The 13,243-nt window shown below is 36.9% G+C and overlaps 1 pseudogene; it reads right to left on the bottom strand.

Moving 5' to 3' along the window:
* Positions 1-524: 524 nt before the first annotated feature.
* Positions 525-10,506, bottom strand: LOC133384354 (calicin-like; annotated as a pseudogene).
* Between the last annotated feature and the right edge of the window lie 2,737 nt (positions 10,507-13,243).

Below are 13,243 nucleotides of genomic sequence, written 5' to 3'. Positions count from 1 at the left end.
CTCACACATGTGCAAAAGTGCAGATACGTGATTGGCTGGAATGAGGAGAAGGGGCAAAGGGAAACGCCCAAGAACCGCCCATCAGCTGTAAAGTCCACGGTATTGCATCCTAACTCCTGAAGGCACAGATTCCCGATTTTAAACAGCAAATCGCATTTTTGCCGGTATTGCAAGGAGCAGATTTAACCCGCGAAAATGCGTAACAGCGCGAGACGTCATTTGGACGACCGGAAAATAATGAACACACATAGCGGGCGTGTCACACATTTTACAGTCGTCTGGATGAGCCCTAAGTGAAGCGACTTTAAGCGGGGTATGCCTGTAATATATTTTGACTATCAATACACTACATAATCATTGAATGCCCATTTTGTACCCGTGTCCTGGTTGTGCCCACTCTAGTTACATTGCTGAAACAAAGTACATGGTAAAGAGACGAAGGGAAGCAACCTTGTGTTTACCTGTGACATGCAAGTGAGTCATTCTTTATTGCTAGGAATTCTGTTTGATTTTGTCTTCCCAAATTAATTGACTACAGTTTTTTGGAGAATCTTGCATGGCAACTTAGCTGTTCAACAAGCAGGGCAATCCAGAGCTTCTGGAGGCTGAGCCAATATCCTCCATTCCCCCACATTTTGATCTAACATATATGCTTGCTGGTTGATAGAACATTTCTCAGGATGTTTGTCGCCCGGACAAATCAGGCCACCACACACAAACACTTTGTTATCCCCAAGAGAGCACACCGCATGTGAAAGATCCAAGCTGTAGTTATTCGGCAAGAGAGGCATAAGGTTTGTGGATTTGTTCATTTTGATTTTCTGCAGATTTATTTCCAAACTCTCTTTGTGGCTCTGTATGCTCAAGATGTTCTCCTGTGGAAAGAACACCAAGGGCTTATGATTGAACTGAATGGGGAATGTGATGTACTGCACCACATTCCTGGTTTGAGTGTCAAAGCAATCCAGCACACCTACTCGGGAGAAGCGCCCATTCACCAGGCATCTCCCTGTCACAATGTAAATAGTCTTGTCTCCCTTGGTGATTAACGCAGTTGCATCCATAGGAATGCTCATTTTCCCAGCAAGGATCCACTTCTGTTTCCCTTCATCATACTTGTAGATACTTGAAATGTACTTTCTTGGGGCTGTGCTTCCTCCTACGGAGTACACTGCCCCCCCACAAGTCACCATGGTGTGGAAGACCAAACCTATCGGCAGATCTGGCAGTTTGATCCAAGAGTTAGTGTCTATATCATACTTCCAGGCTGAATGAATGAATGAATGAAAATTTTATTACGGTCATCTGACCAGTATAAATAAATAAATAAATAAATAAATAAATAAATAAATAAATAAATAAAAACTTACAATTACAAATTATACAGTTTCCTAAGATACAGTTATTAAAACAAATAATATATTTAAATATTAAGTAATTACCTCTTTAAATTAAAATTAGATTAAAATAATCAAATTGTTCTTGATAAAAATCAAGGCATAGCAATTATTTAAGATATATATGCATTTATACTTCAACTATTCCAAGTACAATTTCCTGAAAACTATCTGTCAATATTGAGGATCGCATTTCTAGCTTTTAATACTGCTGTTGTAAATTTTGCCACCAGAAGTGTGGTCCTCGGAGAATTATCATTCAATAGATAGTCCAACTGGTCCATTTCAGATTTATACAGAATAAAATTTAAAAGTGGCATAATTATTTGTTGTCTCGATTGATGATAAAATGGACATCGTAACAATACATGTGCATTAGTCTCAACCTCACCCTTTCCACAAGGACATAAACAGTCTGCATAAGGTATTTTATTAAAACGACCCTCAAGCAAAGCAGAAGGAAGAACATTCAGTCTAATAAGGGTAAACGCTTTGCTATGTTTATAAAAAGATAAATTGGAATAATACGGCATTGAGTCAAAAAATCTTGTATTATGTCTATATTTCCTCGCTTGAGTTAGATGTATTTGGAAATCTATGTCCTTAATACGCAGACGAATATTCGACTGGGCAGTTTCTAGGTCCATCGTTAATATAGTGTGGGAAGAAAAACCAAGTTCTTGCAATTTATTTCAGATTAAAGTATCCCATTTGGATTTATAGCTATCTTTTAAAATATGCGGTGCAAGGCCATTTGGTTCTAATATACGTTTTAGCCAATAGTTTATCCTGAAAAACCAAATTCTTGATTCTAACATCTGGAACCCTGATTCTAAGCGAATGACACAGCTTGGGATACAAGATGGAATAAACATGATAGTTCTTAAAAAGGTATTCTGAATTGACTCCAATTCATTAAATTTATCACAAGTAGTAGTTAATATTCCATAAGTAAGTTGCGGAATAATTTTAGCTTTAAAAACCTTAAGGGCTGGAATTGGAAGTTGGCCACCTTTAGAGAAAAAAAAAGATAATAGTGCTTTGGTGGGGCTTTTTGCATTAAGCAAAAGTGAGTTAAAATGAAAACGATAACTGCCTGAAGCTTGAAAGATGAAGCCTAAATATTTAATAGAATTTACCTGTTCAATTAAGCGTCCATCTATATACCATCTGTGTTTAGATCTTTTTTTAGTAAATATCATAACTTTCATTTTTTGATAATTAATTTCCAAAAGTTCAGATGAACAGTAATTAGCTATTCCTGTCATTAGACACTTTAGGCCAACAGGCGTTTTAGATAGGAGGACTAAGTCATCTGCATATAATAAGACATTTCTGGGTCCATTAGCTAACATTGGAGGATGTAGAGAACAGGAGGCCAATTTCTCAACTACATCATTAATATATATATTAAACAGTAAAGGCGCAAGGACACAGTCTTAATTCCTTTAGTTGTTGTTATAGGGTTTGTTAGATGACCCTTATTACTACATCTTACTTGGAAAGTTGTATTCCTATATAAGCCTTGTATAAGGGTTATCAGGCGCTTATCCAGACCTAAATTGTTTAATTTGGACCAAAGCCGTGATCTAGATATCGAATCAAAGGCAGATTTTAAATCAATATATGCAGTATAGAATGCTCCTCCCTTTCTTCATGCATATTTAGAGGCAAGATGGTGTAAAAGTAATATATTATCCATTACAGATCTTTTGTTTCGAAAGCCTGCTTGCTCCAAAGCTAAAATATCATTTTGATCAAGCCATTTAATTACCTTATTATATAAATGGGATGCATATAGCTTACTTATTATATTTTGCAGACTGATTGGTCTATAATTTGCAGGGTCATTTTGCAAACCTTTTTTAAATATAGGAATAATCGTTGCAGCTCCCCAATTATCTGGGATGATCATTGTAGAGTCAATATAAGTAAATAAGGATGCCAAAACAGGGGCCCACCATTTGGCATTTGTTTTAAATACTTCAGAAGGAATATTATCTGGGCCAGGGCTTTGTTTAGTTTCAATTTAGTAATAAGTTCCATAATTTCTTCATTTGTTATAGGCGACCAATCTGGAAAGTCATTCAGGATATAATGGTCCTGAAGTTCTATATGGGTTGAATCATTAAAAAGTTTGCTGAAATAATTTTCCCAAATATTAGGGTGAATAATGCAATTAGGTTGTGAGTATGTTTTTGGCCAATGATAAGAAACTAAATGCCAAAAAAGATAAGAGTTTTTTAGTTTAGCGGCGTTCAGTAATCGTTGCCATATTTCGGTTCTTTCAGCACCTTTTTTTGTCTTTATTAATTGTTTATATTTTTTCTTTATAGATCCATATTCCTGAAGATCTACTTGTAAGCCGGAGACTTTATAACGTTGGTAAGTATCTATTAGTTGCTTCTTTGTTTGAACACAGTCATGATCAAACCATGACTTAGATTTAATCTGTCTAATTTTAGGTGTGTATGTTAGACTTTTATTTATAGTTTGTTGAAGGGACACCATCAGTTTTTGAAAACACTTTATTGGGTCTGTTAATGGGGCATTATTCAAAAGTTCTTGCTTAATAATTATTTCTGGGGAATTTAGACTATTTGTAATAGTCCTTTCTAATTTCGGAATCCATTTAATTCTACGTGAATGGATATCGATATCGTCATCCACAAAGGTCTTTTGCCTTATATGAGTATTTTTTTTATAATTTAATTGTAAAAAGACTGGAAAGTGGTCACTCTCTGTTCGTCCAATAACTGCACAGTTAGTAACCAGATAGAATAGTTCATTTGATATAAAGATTAAATCAATCAATGATGATCCAGAGGAGGAGACAAACGTGTACTCGCCTTCTAAGTCACCCGGTGTTCGACCATTTATTAACGTTAGATTCACCTTAGATGTTAGTTTCATTAAAAGGAGGCCTGCATAATTTGTCCCACAATCTTTTGAGCGTCTCGGCAATAGTGTTATCGGCTCCTCTGGAATAAGTGTCTGCTGTAAGTATTTTGTATAAAGAGCATCATCAGAAATTCCAAGTCTTGCATTAAAGTCCCCTACTAATAAAACTGGCAAGTATGGATAATCTGCAACTAAGGAACATAAGAAATTCTCTAAAAGAACAATACGTTCAATAATAATATTTTTGGATCGTCCCAGAGGTAAATAAGTATTAATAAGTAATAATGAGAAATGTGTAAACTTTAAAACAAGAGCAGTAGCAAAATTTAACAAAGGATTCAACTGGGTAACCTTAACTGTTATAGCGTTCGATATTAAAGTGCATATACCGCCTTTGGGGCGACCACCTGCATTACTGGCTATAGCTTGTAATTGATACGTAGAAAATCCATCCAAATATAATTCCTCTTTTTCCCAGGTTTCTTGCAATAAAATAATATCATAATCTGATAGAAACGTTTTAAAAGCTGGATCATTTGCTTTATTTTTCCATCCAGCAATTTTCCATGATATTATATTCAGTTGGTCTAACGATAATCGGGAATGCAGTCATCTAAGTGAATTGGGGTTTTCATCACTTCTTTGTATTAAGTTCACCTCAGAGTGCAAATTATCTGGGGTTTGTTCCATTGATATAGCCATATTTTGTCCACGATTAGTTAGGAAAGAATGACAAATTGAGAGGTTAGAGGGATTATCAGAGGAATTATATTGAGTTTGGAAAATACCTGTTGTCATTGATTTATTTAAAGGAGACAAGGGATCATTCTGGTCACAACTATGCTTTTCTTCTAAGTTCATTATTAAAACCTTAAGACGATTAATGATCTCAGTTCGTACATCTAAATCAAATTCATCGTAAGAATCCAAAAGAAATAATTCTTCCGGTAAAAAAACACAATTTGTATTAGAAGAAGTTGAAGGAACCTTCATTACTACAGTTGTTTGGTCTTTACTGTTGTTTTGTATTGTATTACGCTTAAAACTTGTCAGTAGAAGGGCCGGTGTTTCACAAATTTTCCTGGGAAAAAGATGTAGAGGGGAAGCTACATTTTCAAAAAGCCTTGATATCTGTATCGCTTGGGATGCAAAAATCGATCTCATGTTATAAAGAGTTTGTACTATATTAGGGTCATGAAACGTAATTACAGCTCTAGCCTTTCTATAATTGTAGAATAAATATTGTATTGAAGTAATTGCATCTAAGGCTAGTAAATCAGGAACCGTAGCTTGAACCAATTTCCAGAAATGGAATTTCCATTGAGTTTGGTTTAAAAGTCCCCCAGGTTTGGGATATTTTATAAATACTAATTTAAAACCATTTAGGACGAGCTTCCGTGCTTGATGAGTATTACTTGCCTCTGACCTATTAGAAGTTAAACGATTGTTGGTTTGATCTGTACTCGAAGGAGGTAATAAGATCAAATTTTGGTTAGTTGTCATAGTCATTATACTTTTGTTAGATGTTAGATGATTTGGTCTTTACTCGAAGAAAGTGGTAAAATCACATTTTGGTTAGTTGTCATAATCATTGTATTTTTATCAAATACATTTACCACAGGAGGTAATGAGGACTTTTCTTGTAGAGTAAGGTTCTGTTCTCTCAAAGACTTAGATTTCTTATTCTTCCTTTTCTTTTTCTTTTTTTGCTTTGTAGACTTTTTCTTAGGAGTATCTAATAAAATGAAAAGTTTTTTGAAATTTAAATTGGAATTATAGGGCTTTTTGTAATTTTTAATATTTTTACTTTTTTTGCAGTTCCTTAACCTATATGTTTCTTTTTCAGTTTGTTTTGTTATTTGAGGACTAGGATCAATTTGTTTTTTTGTTTGAAGACCAGGATCAGACAACGTGGTTTGTGAGAATTGTGATATTTTAATTACTTTGTTTTCATCAAGTTTAGATATTTAAACTTTATTAATTCTTATGTTAGGATCGTAAGCGATGAAATAGATTCTTTAACAAAACTTGAAATCTGAGACAAAGAGGCTGTTACCGCTGCAGTCCAAGGTTCTTCTGCAATATTAGCCCCTTGAGGGATGGATGATGAATCTCTTAGCCTGCTTTGCTTGGTCTTCCATGATGAGTCAGAAACGCCCAAAACATCTTGATTAGGCACTATTCTCAAGATGTCACTTATGTTTAAAATAGATGTTCCCATTGAATAATTTTCTTTATCTATTTCAAATTGAGATATATCTATATCATCAGGTGTTCCATTGAGATATTCAACTTGTTTTTCATCATAGGATAGTTCAAGAGCAGGCATAGAACTACATGTACTTAAATCTATTAACTTTTCTTTAGATATAGATTCTGGCTTTGATAAAAAAGCATTCAATTCTCCTTCTATAGCCAGCTCATGCGCTAGACTTCTCCGCAAGGAATTTTCAGCTGCGTGAGAGGAAATACAGCCATTGTTTAGTGTCCAGCCCTCCTTGTCATTTCCAGGAATCAAACTATTGGTTGCAGCAACAGAAATTTGCGATATCTCTTTTGGGCTATAGTATTGAGTTATTTTGGGTTGTTTCCTCTTTAAGAGATTATTGTCTCATTAGTAGTAGTGGTGATATTAGACTCCATTAAAGGAGTAATTCCTAATTCTTTATAAGACTTTCTTGTTAGAACCATAATTAATTGTAGTTGGAAGATAGAAAGAGATGTTATTCACTTTATTTCTATCTAAAAAAGTTCTTTAGCAACTTCTCTTACTGCTTCATTCTTATCTTTAAACGCTCGATACATTCCAGTTCCTCAAGGGCGCCCTTGAGCATTGTAATTCACTTCTTTTCTTTTTCTTATCAACCAAAATAGTCCAAATAGACCAGAAAGGAAGGCCAGCTATTTTGCACAAAACTATATAATGATGAAAAGCTGGCAAAAGCTTATAAAAACACTAATATATAACATCCAGTAATTGAGGCCAAGGAACTATCATAAAGCCGTCTCACTGTTAATCGCCATCTTTTTTTCTCAGGCTGTCTTCAAGCCAGAGATCTGCTCTGTTGTTCCTCCAGAAACATAAATGTACGTCCCTAATGATGTTGCACTGAGAGCAGCTGCTTTGTATGGCATCTCTGTGAGCTTTAGCCAGATGTTCTCTCCAATGATATAAGCAAAAACTCCACTGTTGAACTTACCCTGCTCTTTTTGTCCTCCTAAAATCACCACGGAGTCCATTAATGCCCCTTTCCTTTGGTAAAGCATCAGGCTTTGAGGATTTCCCTGTTTACGATCACTCAAAGTACTCTCTACGCGAGATAGGGGGCCAGTGTGGTCTGAAAAGAGTAACACTTCACGGCAAGCAGCTAACAGCATCTTGGTGGTGACAGCAGACAAATGTAGGTAGGTAAAATACTTTTTAAAAAACTTCTCCCTTTCAGACTTTTTATATTTCACCCACTGGAGGAGAGCTGAAAGGGTCTGGTCCTCATTTTGCACGTGAAGATTATCGTCTTTAAGGAGCCTGCTGAAGATGTGATAAGGGCAATGCACAAAGTCTGTTATGCCAGGGCCTGCCCAGTAATTGAAGTTGTCTCATATACCATCATAGGCAGCATTTCCCACGTCTTTCATATCATAACTGGTGGCCAGGAGCATGTGGTAGAGACAGTTGTTCTTCTTAAGGGACCTAAGGAGGAAGTCAGAGCAGTGGCTTTTTAAAGTCTGGGAACTGAAATACTTGGCTCCCTTCAGCAGCTCCTCCACGTTCTTCTCAGAAATCACAGTCTTCCCAGTATAGAAGTAGTCAAGCAATTCCTCCACCAAGGCCGAGCTCAGGAACTTGGCATCAATGATAATAAAGAGTTTATCGTCAGCTTTCATGTCATTGCTGGATATGAGAGTCCTAATATGGGAGGACATGGCTGCTAATACACTGAGGTGGGCATAGAAGATTTTCTGGTCCACGCTGAGGGCCGCATCACAAAACTCCCGGTTCTTTCTGTTTGTTGAGGGCCTGCATCATAAAACTGTTGTGGTTCTTTTTTTCTTTTTTTTCCAATTAATTTTTATTCTAATTTTCAAAACCGAAATAATACAAAAAGAAAACAACACAAATCAATAACTAATACAATACAAAAAAAAATACATATATATAAAAATATTGACTTCCGATTTGTCATAGTTCAGCTATAAATCTATAATATATAACAAACCTATCTCTTAATAGATTATAAAATCACCTTCCTCCAGCGGTTATCTTAGTTGGTTTCAAATCTCATTAACATCATATCATTTTAATATTCCACAAAAAGTCAAAGAGAAGTTTCCAATCCTTGAGATATATATCAATCAATTTTTTTTCTAAATAAACATGCCAATTAATCCAGCTCATCAAATCTACTAAATCCAGTAATTTCAAAACACTATAATTCAACTATAAATCTATAATATATAACAGACCTATCTCTTAATAGATTATAAAATCACCTTCCTCCAGCAGTTATCTTAGTTGGTTTCAAATCTCATTAACAACATACCATTTTAATCTTCCACAAAAAGTCAAAGAGAAGTTTCCAATCCTTGAGATATATGTCAATCAATTTTTTTTCTAAATAAACATGTCAATTAATCCAACTCATCAAATCTACTGAGTCCAGTAGTTTCAAATCGCTCTTCTGTCATTATCCATATTGGGTCCATCTTCCATCTTTACGCACCCAAAAATCTTGCTGTCATAGTCATATAATAAAAGTCTGATAGGAATTTCCTCCATCACAGATATTTTCTTACCATCAAATCCAAACGTAACACTGAAGTATTGTTTCAAAGCCACATCTCTGCTCCTCTTTTCCACATGATACACTAGTACATTTCTTGAAGGTTTTTCCATTGACACAAAACAGGGATTAATTCTATTAACTTTCTCCATTTCAAGTTCCATCAAATCCTTCCAGTCCAGGAATTTTTTTGAACCGATAATATCTTTATCTCCAATCTCTTCAATTCCTTCAGAGACAGCGCTGTATTCCAAACTGTAATATTTATCTCCAGGATCCGTCACAACCAGGAAATCCAAATCTTTTTTCATGTCCATATTTAAGCCAATCTCCATAGATTGAACCTTGCCTTTAATTTCTCTTTCATCCTTTTTTTGTTTTCCAGATCTATCTTTATTCTCCTTTCTCATAGAATCCTGAGTTTCTTTCAGCTCCTGTCTCATTTCATGAAATTCAGTTCTCCACGCTTGTCTATTATTTCTCAGTTCTTGTTTTATTGAGTTAATCCCATCCATTATTTTCTGAAGCATGTCTAGAAATAAAGTCCCTTCTTGTACATCCATGATCTTCTTAATTGCCATTCTTAAAACCAAAAGAACAAAACTCCTTCAATTTTCAATGTCCCAAGCAAAGAGCAGTTTATTTCTTTATCCAGTTACAAAGGAGTTAATCTTTCCAACCAACTAACGTCACATGCTAGACAGTCCTTATCTCTTAAATGTCCAGAAGTGCAAAAACAGCTTTTAGTTCACAGCGTTCAAATAACTAGTAGCAGAGAGAATGAGCAGATTCGTCAACAACAACAAAAAAAGTAGATCAGAAAAAATAGTCGCTTATATATATTACACAAAAGTCTTGTAAATCAAAAACATTTCTTATCTCTCCCAATCAGAAAGCTCTCATCCGCTGTAATCTTTAAAACGCAATTTTCCATGTCAGCTTTTTGCAATAAAAAAAAAAGATAAGCTATTTATATTTTCTTCCCCCTTAGTTCCGTAAATAAAGAAGGAAAGTCTTACCTCATCTAGGTTATCTTAATTGCTGTTACTTTGACAAATCTCTTTAGCTATATAGATAAGAAAATGATAAATGTAGACAGGAGGTTTGCCTGCTAGTCCGTTAAAAAAAAACGGGTCACTTATCCAGCTGAGCTAGCATAAAATCCTCGCTCTGTCTGAACTGCTGGAAGACAGACAATTCTGACGAATTCCAGGCTCCAACAATCGAAACAAAACTATGTGGCAGATCTCACGCTTCTTCCTTATCCGGAAGAAATCATCCCCAGTCAGAAAAAACCCTTCTGACTGAATTTAAAACTGGATAAGTTTCATCCAAGACGGGAGCCCGTCTCAGAGGCAGCACAGGCGGAGGGATCCTCCTGGGAAGTCAAAACTGTTGTGGTTCTTTTCTGTAAACTGCATCCTCATTTTTGGAGCCAAGCTTGTCTAGAACTGAGGAATATAAGCATAAAGGACTCTTTGCCCAGTTGTTGAAGACCCTACTGTGGGTACACAGGAGTGATGTGATCAAATATAGCTGCTACGTCACAATTATCTGTGACATGTGTTGGGAAGAGTATTTTCAAATTGTCCCTTTTGTATTGAGAGAGAATCAGTCTCACTGCAGCTAGACATGCTACAGGAAAGAAGCACCATTGATTGGAGGCAAGGTTGCTTCATTTGTACCAGAGTGTGTTTGTATAAAAATGTTATCTGTTAGACTATTACTACGGAAATAGTAGTATTGGGAAGACTGTACAGTGGTTATAGCAGCATGCTTTGGTGATGGTCAAATAAGAATATGTTCCCATTGAATTTATTAGATTCCACTGCATATGATCTAACAGAGCATTCTGTTCTTAGCAGTAGAACCAGTTTTGGTAGATGTCTTTTGACAGTGCCATGGCAGAAGAAACATTTTATTTATTTATTTATTAGATTTATTAGTCGCCCATCTGGCTGGTAGTCCAGACACTCTGGGCAACGTACAGAATAAAAACATACAAATACATTAAAACATTAAAATCTCAACAGTAGTAATAAACCTAACCCACCCCAAAAGCCTATCTGAAGAGCCAGGTCTTCAAGGCCCGGCAGAAGCTCATCATAGCGGGGGCATGACGGAGATCGTTTGGGAGGGAATTCCACAGAGTGGGAGCCACAATTCCACTGATATGACTTGGTTTCAGAATTTCGTAGGATTTGGAGTAGGGCCTTGAACTGGATACTGTAAGTATAGGAATCCTGGTTTGCTGCAAGGTGAACCAGCAGCAGGGGTGTCATGAGACTGGGTGGAGGGTGGGGATGGAAGCGGGGGAAGGGTGTTGCTGCCTTTGGGCTTTCTGGCCAGCTTACTAGTTTTTCATCAAGAGGGCCAAACAAGATGATGCATCCAATGTATGTATGCATTTAATGCATATTGTTTTTCTTATTTAAGTAACAAGCATAGGGGCCCTGATCAGAACTGTAGCATATGATGGTGGTGGCAAGGTCATGATGTTGATGTAAATTGTATGCCAGAGCTGCTATTTACCCCAGCAAGGAAGCTTCCTTCAGTTCCAATGGAAGCTTCTCTACCAGGACAAACAGCTTGGAGGCATTTTCAGTGGGACCTTGGCATGGGCAGAAGGTTAACGCCCTCCCTACATGTCGTTGTCCCAATTCCTTCCCCTCCCCCAGCTACTATTTAAATAAGAAAACCAGATATATTAAATACAGACACGTCTCACGCATCTTCTAGTTTGGCCACGGGTGACTATTGTTATAAACAATAAAATGTACTAGGTATGCTTGCCAGAGACTTAAATCTCTGCTTAAAACAAAGGTAGCTTTGGCCTATGTTGATTATGTTGCTGTAGTTATAAGAAATTAAAGCATTAGTACAATAGATGCATGTACAGTGCACCACTTTTTTTTCTTTTTGCAGTTTAATCATGAATACATCCAACGGCAGGACTTCAAACATGACGTGATCACACCCTCTCCTGATCAGAGCCCAGACTGCTCCTTGGCATACACCTGCTGAAGGCAATAAAGCAAGCTGGGAGACAGCTTAAATGCAGGTAGCGGAAGTCTGGACGAACACACATTAGAGCTCACTATTGAGCTTATTTGGTAGTAGTGATGATTATACAGAAGGAATTATTTTCCATCACCATTACATCTTCCCAGTGTCATCCAGCAGAACTTTTCCAGGTGGTTAGAAGTCTGTTACAATCTGGTGCAGAGAAGATATCCTCTAGGAATGGACACCCTCAATAATATGCTGTGACAAGTTTGAGAGACACATCAAAAATAAAGTTGTTTGCATCCATCATGACTACTCCACAGTTAATGCAATTCCAGTAGTAGAGGCGTCCAGAGCACTGCCTGGTCCTGTTTTATTGGATGATTTTCAGTTGCTGAGGCTCCAGCATGTGTGGACAAAGTGCTTGGTCAAGTTTCGTCCTAGCTTAACCCTTCCCTAGCCTGGCTTACTGCATCTAATAAGGAGGAGGTGTCTGGCTGGGTCCAGGAAGCTATATATTTTTTCATGAGAGAGGGAGTAGCCTCTTTAAAAGGGCAGTATTTAGACCTTCCTGAAGAAACCCAACTTGTATCTGGAAGATGTCTATAGAAATGGGCTACTTGCTAACATTCCAGGTCAAGAAGCTCAAGTGAATGGTTGCTTGGATGATGCTGATTTTCTGCTCCATTTTAATTGGGTTTCAGGCCTAGTTTTCTAATGGTAACTGCCTTGGTTGCCCTGTGGGATAATCGTTGCTGAAAGAGAGATGCTGACCTTGCAACCCTGTTAATTCTTTTGGACTTCTCAGCAGCTTTCAGTAGCATCAACCATGATGTCCTTTTGGATTGTTGTCTAGTTTTGCTTTGTTGAGTGGATGGTATATGGAAAAATTGAAATGGACTGCCTTCAAGTCAATTCTGACTTATGGCGACCCTATGAATATTTCATGGTAAGGGGTATTTACCAGGTTTACCAGGTATTAACCAGGTTTACCATTGCCTTCCTCTGAGGCTGAGAGGCAGTGACTGGCCCAAGGTCACCCAGTGAGCTTCATGGTTGTGTGGGGATTCGAACCCTGGTCTCCCAGGTCATAATCCAACACCTTAACCACTACACCACACTGGCTCTCACTGACCATCATACACATCGGTAAAAATG

Source organism: Rhineura floridana, chromosome 4, assembly GCF_030035675.1.
Source record: "Rhineura floridana isolate rRhiFlo1 chromosome 4, rRhiFlo1.hap2, whole genome shotgun sequence".
NCBI lineage: Eukaryota > Metazoa > Chordata > Lepidosauria > Squamata > Rhineuridae > Rhineura > Rhineura floridana.
The sequence above is the reverse complement of the archived record's forward strand: the minus strand, read 5'-3'. Positions and strand labels throughout refer to the sequence as shown.